Source organism: Oreochromis aureus, unplaced genomic scaffold (assembly GCF_013358895.1).
Source record: "Oreochromis aureus strain Israel breed Guangdong unplaced genomic scaffold, ZZ_aureus HiC_scaffold_349, whole genome shotgun sequence".
Taxonomy (NCBI): Eukaryota; Metazoa; Chordata; class Actinopteri; order Cichliformes; family Cichlidae; genus Oreochromis; species Oreochromis aureus.
In genome coordinates, this window is record NW_024108897.1 from 202,631 (window position 1) to 212,959 (window position 10,329).

The 10,329-nt window shown below is 36.2% G+C and overlaps 1 long non-coding RNA gene across 1 annotated transcript; it reads right to left on the reverse strand.

Moving 5' to 3' along the window:
- Positions 1-2,786: 2,786 nt before the first annotated feature.
- On the reverse strand, positions 2,787-8,192 carry LOC120436914. The gene is made up of 3 exons (XR_005610657.1): positions 8,171-8,192; positions 4,785-4,811; positions 2,787-3,300 (listed from the first exon to the last, which is right to left on the reverse strand). It is a non-coding gene; the product is annotated as an uncharacterized LOC120436914 (long non-coding RNA).
- Between the last annotated feature and the right edge of the window lie 2,137 nt (positions 8,193-10,329).

A 10,329-nucleotide genomic window follows, 5' to 3' on the forward strand; every position in this document is an offset into this window, starting at 1 on the left:
GTTTGATCTGAAACGAGATATGGCCTCATTCATTAAACTGTTATCTGGATGACACTGTAAACTTTCAGCTGGTCGATGCATCTGACGATATTTTCTTTTTATGTTCATTGCGCATCTGATATTATGCATCTGTCTAAAAGAAAAACTGTTCCAATATTTTACTCTCATTCGTTCTCTCATATTCTCTTTGTGTTGTTGCTGAAATTGTCTCTCTTCTCCATAACGTTTAGTGATGTAAGATAGTTTTTTCTTTTTAAATTCTTCACTTTCTTTATATAGTTTATATACATATGACCTCATGCAGGCTTTATGTTTCTCTCTGAATTCAACAGAACTGCTGTATGTTCTTCTTATACGTTCTCTTTGTTTTTCTCTGAATATAGGATTGTCTTTGTATGTCCTTATGACACGTTCCCTTTTTCTCTCTCTAGTTTTAGCACTTTCTCTATACAGTCTTTTCATTTGCTCCTTCTGTTTTTCCTTAAAATCATCTCTTTCTTTATAGATCTTTCTCAAATGTTCTGTCTGTTTCTTTCTATATGTAGCATTTAGTTTATACAGATTATTTTTGTACATTCTCTTTTTCTCTCTGTGATCTGGATCATTAGACTTTCTACTGGAATTTCTTTTCTTTGCCTTAAAGCTTTCATCAAAAGCGTACATCTGCTGTTCTTTCTTTTTCTGATTTTCCTTCCTTTGTGGTACTTTTTGTTGGGACAATAATCTTCTCCTAATTTTTTGCCTTCGGTGTTTATTACATTTCAACAGTTTATGTGGCAGTTCCTGTATTGCCTTAGTTGAACAAGAGGGAGTGTTTAAATCATTCTGAGGAACAGCATCTGATACTACCTGAGTTTCTCTCACAGAAGATGCAGAGGTTTCTTTCTGTAAATAATCAGAAGGACGATTCTTGTTTTCAGTAGCAGCTGTCTCATCTGAATAATCCACTCTAGATGATGTCACTTCAGTGATTACAGTCTCTGTCACAGGTTTCCGTGTCTGCTCAGTGGATGTTTGGGAGTTTAATTCCTGAACAGGTTCATATAAAGCTGGTGTTAGAACATTTGTAGCGCATTGTCTGTATTCGGTGGTTTGATTAGCATCTCTTTGGTCAGCTGCGTTTTCACTCTGAAACTCGACAGGCTGTAGCTCATAAGTGCAGGTTGGTGCGATGCTAAACATTCGGTACAAGCATTTGATCCTGTCAATCATGTCGTTAAGACGTGCAAATTTTAACATAACTGCAGTTCCACCACTTACACCTAGTGACAATGGCATTCCTGTAGACTTACGTGGGTGAGGGTCAAAATATGCGTATTCACCTGAAGTTAGCCTGCAAACTGCAATGACGGTTCCTCCCATGACTAGCAAAGCATAGCGAACGTCTGAAGCCAAACACTGTAGTCCCTGTTCAAGGCTCGGAACGTGACCTGTACCATCAAATGTGCCATAACGAGCAAATTGAGACATGTCCACTTGATACTCATGTCTGCGGCTGGTGACCACTGTGGGAAGCTCATCGCAGGCTAGAAACACGCTGTTCACGAACCTCTTTCTGGCATCTGAGTACACTGCATGGCCTTTGTCCAACACACGGTTAAGATCTGCTCTGGTAATGAATTCATCCTCGTGTAAGAATGACAGGAAAACCAAACTGTTAGCCATGCATTGCTGATTCCGGTACTTTCCATACTTAGCAGAGGCCTGGCTTCGGGACGCACAGATGCTACTCACTCGTGGACGACTTTCACTGTTTGTAACTTGTACATGAGACGGTCCTGGAGTTTCTCCATCATGCTGCGTTTGCACAGTTACCTGCTGTACTTTAGCATTTGGCACAGACACTGATTGTACACCTCTCTTTACCACATCTGCATAAGTGACTGCGGCTGTCTGAACACTGCTCTGCACTTCAGGACTGGGAATAGTTGTAACAGACACCTTTACCTGCTCACCGCTCTGAGAAACATTTACCTGTTCTTTCTGCTTTTGCCATCTAAGCTTCTGGGACTGCGACCTTTGACCTTTTCTCGGCATTTTATTGAAGTACAAACTGGAGGTTATACGTATTTTTACAAAGATATCAACAAAACTCACCCTGGAAACAGTGAAGAACTAATAACTCTTCAAGTTACTATTAAATCTGAAAAAATGTAAATATAAATATAAAAATGTTCCAATGTTTTTATAAATATGTAAATAGATGTAAAAGGTTGACTTTAATCCAAACTCAATATAAAAGATATTCAGTTCTTTGAAAACACTTTGCTCAGTTTTATTGTAGCTTTTTCCAAACCAGAATATTTTTACTTCTGATATTTTAACCAGACTTGTTAATGACTAGATCTTAGCTTCTGTAAAGGGATGTATAGAATAAATCACAATAACCAACAGGCTATAATAAAACTCTTAGCTTTGAAGTATACTTTGTGTAAATCTTTCAGATATCTAAAATGTAAAGCAAATATAAACAGCTGTGGTGAAGTGGTGATCAGATGACAGGCGATGAGGATTCTTCAGCTGGATGTTCTGCAGCAGTCAGGAAACAGGAAGTCTGGGTCCTCAAAAGTGAGCTTCTCGATGGCAATTGTGACTGAACACTTACACTGAGTAACAGAAATGGGTTTGTCCCTAAATAATAATAGTATAACCCTACTATAGTCAAATGTTACTGACAATGAAACAGACTAGCAAAATGTATCTGAAGTTATCTAATTTAATATTTTTGTGAATACAGCAGTCTGAATGTGTCGTATAAAATAACAAGTTTATCTTATTACAAAAACCTTTAAGGTGTAAATTTTATATAATGTATCAAAGTAATTGCACCTCTAAGCCAAACTATCAGTGTTTATTCCAAAGTGTTCCAAGTAAAAATTAAAATTACAAATCTACAGCTGTGTAAATAGTTTCTACTGTACTGTAATTCTACTATTGTAATTTCAACTTTCTACTTGTAATTTCCAGCAAAAAGACTGGATGTGAGAGAGTTTAACGATAGGAAAGAAGGAGCAGTGAGCAGAGACCTCTCAGAATTCTGTAACAGATCGATGAAGTACTGGTAACTTCAATTTCCCAAAAATTGGGGCCATGTCAAAACTTGATTTCGCCAGAAAAACTTGATTCCATTCAAAATTTGATTCCAGTTAAAAACGTGATTTTTGATAACTTAGATAGAGCTTGTGGGATAGAGTGAAGCAAGATAGAACGGCTTGTCAAAATAGATAGAGTGGGGAGAGTGATAGGACAGACTGAATGGCTTGTTAATGATAGAGGGAGAGAGCTTCTGCAGCAGGTCACCTGTAAGACACAAAGGGACTGGAATTAGACACATTTCCAATAAAGCTGGCTTTACTGTATTTTTCGGACAATAAGGCACACTTAAAATCCTTTAATGTTCTCAAAAATAGACAGTGCGCCTTATGTATTCATTCTGGCTGTGCTTACCGACTTCAAACCAATTCTATGTGGGACACGGTGCTGCAAAATCTCTCAAAATGTTGTAGTACAACTTTGGTAAGCTACCGTAGTTAGGAGCCTCGCGGTGTAATTCGCACTGTGCTTAACCATATTATTATGCTGTGTGTATAAGGACCTGGCAACTGTTAAGAGCCATGCTTACAGGTTTCAAACTGATCAGCTCAAAGTGAATGTGTCGTTCTGTATTTTATGTGTTACAACTGAACAATGTTGTGAGTTATTGTGAATGAGTTGAATACAGCTTGACTTATCTGGCTGTTTTGTTTGGCTTAATGTACCTTATGTTTAAAAAAAACAGACCCGTTCATTGCCCTTATGCCTTACAATCTGAAAAATACAGTGCATATTGGACTGAACGACAATGTTTAACAAATGGTGGTGGAACGGATCCAAGGACATTTTTGCATTCTGTTAACACAATAAAAAGAAACAGTGTATTGACTGAAACCAAGATGTGCTGCAACAGTTACTGTAAATATTATATGGTCCAAACAAACCTACACACTGACATTATAGCAGTCAGTTTCAGGCTCCCTGCTTTGCATTAAGCTTACATCCGGTCAACTCAAATTTACTGATTCACTGGCCAAACTGAACACCAATCATTTCTCACATTTACCTAAAAACATCTTTGATCACCAAGAGCTGTGCTGACTCACTGCACTAAACTGAGTCTCCTACAGTGAGAGACGAATTTCAGAAAAACATCAGCATTTAAGTCAAACATGATGCTGTTAATGTGATGGTCCAGAGTTCATTTACTACTTCAGGACCTGCATCATGCCATCAGGTCCTGAGCTTCAGATTAATCATACTTGGGATTCACAGCAGGAAACTGATGAGTTGATCCAAAACACACAAGGAACTCCGAACAAAACAAAACTCTTGGTGTAGACTAATCAGATTCTGGACTTCAATGAAATTGAGAACTTTACATGACTTGAAAACCTTATATTGGACCTTAATGAAACAAAATCTGAAAGTAGAGTTGTCCAAAATCCCCCTAGTAATGCAAATCAGTCATTAATAGTTACTGTAAATGCTTGATGGTACTTGTTGCTATCAGGACTATTAGACTGGGTATTAGACTGCAACATGTTTTTACATTAGACCAGGTTGTTCTGGTTTGATTTTCTGTGCTTCATAAACAGAATCATCACTGTGAAACTGCTTTTTGTATTTATCCAGGTTATCCTTGTTAGATGATTTAAAACATTTAAACGTGACAAAAAACATAAACAAAATAACTCTGCAAGGAAAAAAGTCTTTTCCCAGCACTGGACCTCAGACAAACCTTTACTTACCAGACTTGAGACAATCAGATCAGCAGTCTAAAGAAAGGAAACAATACATCAGATCAGTGTTCAATGATTCAGACAGTTGAGCCTCTTCACACACACAATCCAATTTACTGTGACATAAAATAACTAGTAAAATCCTCAATTTCTTCAAGCTTTTATGAACATTAGTTGCAGAGTCTCACATGGCTATAACGTGTAAGGAAAGCATTCATACTACAGAAGTGCAAAGAATAGGCTCCAATATTTGTTGGCACAAATGCAGGATATACCTGTTGGAAGGAATATTTATGTATTTTGCAATATTTCCCTTTTTGCCAACATTTCTATTTAATTTTCAAACACACTGTATTCACTAAATAATTAATAAACTAATTTTAACTTATAGCATAAATAGAGAACACACTGACTTTAATATACCAAACACTGTGCACTCACAGCTCTAGTTCTCTTAGTTTTTTTCTCATTGCTTAAGTGCTTAAAATCAGACATAAACGGGCTATTAAATTTCAGGGACATTTTCAGGGACAGTCAGAGGTCCTGTGTGCGGGCTTTGCTGCTTCAGATTACAAATCCTGACCATTTGTTTTTGCCCATCAGTAAATGGATGTCACAAAAAGCAAAACTACTGTATGTAAATTGTCAGACATGCTATACAATGACAGTGTCATATTGCTTCAGTTATAATCACTGTTTACTTACCAGCAAAGGCAAAACCAAAGATCTGTTTCAATCTGTGTAACAAAAGACAAAGAACAAAAATACAGCGTCAGTCAATACTGCTTTATTAATTTTAATTATAATAATAATTTAATAATAATAATAATAATTTAATTTTAATACTTTTGGTAGTCAAAAAGATTCAGTTAACTTTTGTGTTTACTACAGCTGGAATACAAACAACAACTCTCCTCTGTTTTCTTTTTCTGCACCCTAATAAAGATGATCATCTTCATAAAGGTAATATGTAGTTTTATCCATTTGCAATAAGCCACACAAGTTTCTTAGTTATGTAATGCTCCAAAATTTAGATTCGATTACTTAAGAGAGTAGATATCGTAACCAATGATTTGCAACACCTAGCATTGCACACTTTATCAAATGGTGATGTCACAATTTAAAAGTAGGCAACAATCACAAATGATAGCTTGTATGGAATGTTTGTAGGCTTTAACATTTGAGGTGGCCTGCATTCAAATTCTATTAACACAATAAAAACAAACAGAGTCTATAAACTTACACCAAGATGTGCTGTTACAATAACTTACTGTAAATATTATATGGTCCAACAATACCAACACACTGAGGTTAGAGCAGACAGTTTCAGGCCACCTCCTAAAAATTTATGCCACATCACATGTTCCTTAATCCCCAAAGTTGTTTAATACACAGCCATAAGCACTCCACTAAATCTAGGACGTACTTATAATGGCCGATTTAAAGGCCTAATTAAAAATGTAGTATGGTAAATGGACTGGTTCTTATATAGCGCTTTTCTACTCTTCTGAGCACTCAAAGCGCTTTATAAAACTTGTACATTCACCCATTTGCACAAGCACATTTCTCCTAAGTGCTTCCTAACTGACATTCACACACATTCATACTCCAATGGACGCATCAGAGAGCAACTTGGGGTTAGTACTTCACCCAAGGATATTTGGCATGCAGACTAGGGGAAGCCAGGAATCGAACCACCAACCTTCCGATCAGTAGATGACCTGCTCTACCACCTGAGCTACAGCCACCCCTATGTATGATGATAATTTCTTCGTAGATCTGTATCTGTGCTTTTGATTTTTTCCAGTCATCACCAAAATCTTTAATTAAAAGACTAATTCAAAGAGCAGTTTTCAGACAGTCACTTAATTATTGAAGGGAAAGAAGCTTTTGAAATCCACAAGGCCCTACTTGAAGACGTAATTGTACCTAAACTGCTGTTCATTAGCTGCTCTAATGTGAAAAAATATGTGCTGCTACAATAACCTACCGACCTCTGCAGGTCTGGAAATGTTTACACATACTTTTCTAGGATTTGATAAATTTTGATGATCACCAATAGCTGTGCTCACTCACAGCACTACACTGGACCTCCTATAATGAGAAACATTTCCCAGCACTGCACCTCAGAAAAACCTTTACTTACCAAACTTGAGACGATCAGATCAGCAGTCTAGAGAAAGGAAACAATTCATCAGATCACTGTTTGATCATTCAGACTGTTGAGCCTCTTCACACACAATCCAATTTACTGTGACACAAATTAACTAGTAAAATCCTCAATTACTTTAAGCTTTTTTTTAGTCTAAAGAAGAGATAATTTAACTGTGTGGTCTCACATGGCTATAGCAAGTGTAATAAAAGCATTAATACTACAGAAATGCAAAGAACAGGCACCAATATTTGTTGGCACAAGTGCAGGATACACCAAATATGTCCTACACAGAAGCCTTGTGGCTCCAACATTTTCTACGACAGGTCAGTGCTAATAAAGTGTGAAAAACCAAAACTTTTAATGTCCTTTCAGGTTAAAAACATTAAATACAAAGTAATTCTTTAAATCAGAAGCAACAGAAAACCTCATCATGTTTTGGTTAGTCTGATATGAATATGCAAATCCTAAAATACATGTAAATATTAACATATTACAATAACACAGGTGCAGAATGCTTTGTGATTAAAATTAAATGTCTTAAAATATTACACTAAAAAGTCCTTTCATTGTACCAGTTGCTAGGAATATTTATGTATTTTGCAATGTCCCTTTTTGGCCACATTTCTATTTAATTTCAAAACACATTATATTCACTAAATAAGTAATAAACTAATTCGACACATTGGCTGTAATGTACCTAACAATTTCCACTCACACCTCTGGTTCTCTTCGTTTTTATTATTGCTTAACTGTTAAAGCTATTACTTATACCAAGTCAGGCAAAATACTTCTACAGTGTTCTGACTTTAATGTAATACATCAGCAGAATTTGAGAGGCAATATAAGTCAATACCTGTGCAGCTCTTAAGTGTTTGAGCAACCACTTATACTGACTCCCCTAAAACACTTTCAGTGTTTTGTCTGCTACTTAAATCCACAAACATAAGGAGGAAATGAACACCTGATAAAGACATCTGACATTTAACTATGTTTGGATCAAAACCATCAAAACAAAAAATTTAAATCATACATAAATGGGCTATTAAACTTCAGGGACATTTTCAGGGACAGTCAGAGGCCCTGTGTGGGGGCTTTGCTGCTACAGGTCACAAATCCTGTGTTTTTGCCCATCAGTAAATGGAAACATATCACAAAAAGTCAAACTACTGTATGTAAGTCGTCAAATGTGCTACGCAATGCCAGGTTCATACTGCTTCAGTTACAATCACTGTTTACTTACCAGCAAAGGCAAAACCAAAGATCTCTTTCACTCTGTGTAACAAAAGACAAAGCATAAAAATACAGAATGAGACAACTCAGATCAGCATCAGATTCAATACTACATCAATCTGTGTAGTCCAAAAGATTCAGTACACTTCTTTCTTTACCACAGCTGGAATAAAAACAAAAATTCTTCTCTTTTTTTCTAGACCTTATTAAAGATTACTGTCTTCATTAAGGTAATATGTGGTTTCATCCATTTGTAATAAGCCACACACGTTTCTCAGTTATGTGATAGCTCTATTAGTTTGGTGCTATTAGATAACAGAGTAGATTTAATAAGCAATGATTTGCTACACCTAGCACTGCACACTTTATCAAATTCTGACATCACAATTTTAAAGCAGCAACAATCATAAATGAAAGCTTGGGTGATATATTTGTAGGCTTCAACATTTGAGTTGGTCTGCATTCAAATTCTGCTTCCTAAAAATATTATCTGCACACAATATAATTTAGTATCATTTAATATGCTGTTGTTTTAAATATCTACATATCATATTAATAATATTAATGGCGCACTGCTGAATTTTATTTATTTGAAGGTGGCCTTTTTTATATTTCATTAATTTTTCACAAAGTGAAAAGTTAAACAGAGCTGCAGGTGTAGGTTTTATTTAAAAAAAAAAAACAACCTGCACAAACAAGTGTTTGTTAAACAGTTCTTAAAAATTTACCAAAAAACTAAAATTTCTTGTTAAGAGAGGTTATTATTCTTATATGTGTTTTATCCCCACTCTCTCTCTCCCTCCTGTTAATTAACCCACAACACAGACGTCTCCTTTGAAGTTGCCGACGCAGCTGCTTCAGTAGCTAATCAGTGATTCTAAAATGGCTGCTCATTACCTTACAACCTAAAGAATGAGGCGAGAAGTAACTTCAGCTTCCCTAAGAGACTCAGAAACACTAACACACCAAAGGAACCAAATAAAACACAATAACTGTATTATACAATCAAATGAACCATATTCATTTCACACTGGGCCTATAGGAGCTATGCTAGGCGTTAGCGCTTAAGTTGTTAGGGCTAGCATACCAAACACTCCTTTTAAATACTAAAATTACAACGTTTCACTAAAAAAGCAACCATTGTGTTACTTTAATATGACTTATACTTCGACCGGGTTTTTAAGTAACTAACAACAACTCGGTAAATCACTCAAACAGCTTATAGACATTTAATTTCAGAGAAGAAAGACAGAGAAGCAGGCTTACCGGCAGCGATCGGTGAGAAAGTGGGCGGAGATGCAGGAGTGAGCCGGAGACGTAAAACAAGAGACATTCAGGGGTAGTGGGAAACTCCGGTATTAAACAAAATTGGCATTGAAAACGTGAAAAATATATGTAAATTTAAATATTATTATACTAGATTTCTTTGGAACAGAAAACAGCTAGCAGAAATTTAATTCTATAAGTTGAATAAATATTTCAAACAGGATTATCTGAAGTTGAAATAATGGCTAAAAATCATAAATAAATATAAGGTCATTATGTTAAAATGTAATGTATTATGATAAGTTTATTTAACTGGCTGGAGTAATAAGAATCGTCTTCTCCTGAACACCAACACCAAGGGGCTGGTGTTGGTGTTCACCTAAGCATCCTCACAGGACAATAGGGGCTGCAGAGGCTCACCTCACTGCACTGCAGGAGTCAGAGGTTCGGGAGGTCCTTTAACCCCACTGCCATGAGACTTTTTAACAGTGACTCCTGACATGTTCATTGCACATTTATTTATTTTATTCTAATACGTATTGGTTGTAATCATATGAATTCTGACCTGAATGGACCTGCACCCACTTCTTCACCCCTGCTGCAGTGAGGTAAAGGTGTGGCTGTCTAAACAAGACTCTTCAGTGAGGGTTTTAAAGACAACCATCTAAACCAGGGTCAGCAACATTTAAGACCCAAAGAGCCATTTGGACCCGGTTTGCATGGAAAAGAAAACACTGGGACCCACAAATACTTTTTTTGACATCTAAAATGAAGATAACACTGCACACATTGTTTTTACCTTTATGCTTTGTATAAACAACTATAGTGTGTTGCGTATGAAATCCATGAAATGCTACAAAGAAATTTTATTCATTTAATGGACATTTTAAACTCTTAAAAAAT